This window comes from Etheostoma spectabile, chromosome 15 (genome assembly GCF_008692095.1).
Source record: "Etheostoma spectabile isolate EspeVRDwgs_2016 chromosome 15, UIUC_Espe_1.0, whole genome shotgun sequence".
NCBI classification, from domain to species: domain Eukaryota; kingdom Metazoa; phylum Chordata; class Actinopteri; order Perciformes; family Percidae; genus Etheostoma; species Etheostoma spectabile.
The window spans coordinates 17,536,206-17,536,642 of record NC_045747.1 but is presented as its reverse complement, the minus strand read 5'-3'; the positions used below and the strand labels follow the sequence as shown (position 1 = coordinate 17,536,642).

At 44.9% G+C, this 437-nt stretch overlaps 1 protein-coding gene across 1 annotated transcript in view; it reads right to left on the bottom strand.

Annotated features, from left to right (window-relative positions):
- Positions 1–437, bottom strand: part of apol (apolipoprotein L) — a 34,031-nt gene that overhangs the window by 17,469 nt on the left and 16,125 nt on the right. The window lies entirely within an intron of this gene.

Genomic DNA, 437 nt, shown 5'->3' with positions numbered 1-437 from the left:
GTGTAAACTCAGGAGCACCACTGTATGTGTACGTCTACCTCAGGTTTTGGTTTTGGGTTTTGGCTCGAACAACAAGTGAAGAAACATAAGCCAAACACCTGGATTTGTAAACACATACTGTATAATCCATTCCGTTGGTACTTAAGTGGCCAAAGCAAACTCCGAGTGCTGTTTTTAAAGTGCTCTAAGCAGGAACACCACAGCATGACAAGATGTTAGAGTTAGGAGGAAATTAACCATGCAAGAGAGATCAAAAATGCCATGTCATCATTTTAAACAGAAAGCAGAAAGCCTGTCTTTGACTGGTTTTGATGCGTTATTAGTTGTGATGAAAGCATTTGAACAGCAGGGGGCGCCAAACTCCGCAGAGGGAGCGCAGCGCTGGAGGGAGCTGTCCTTTCAGCACCACACACACACACACACACACACACACACAC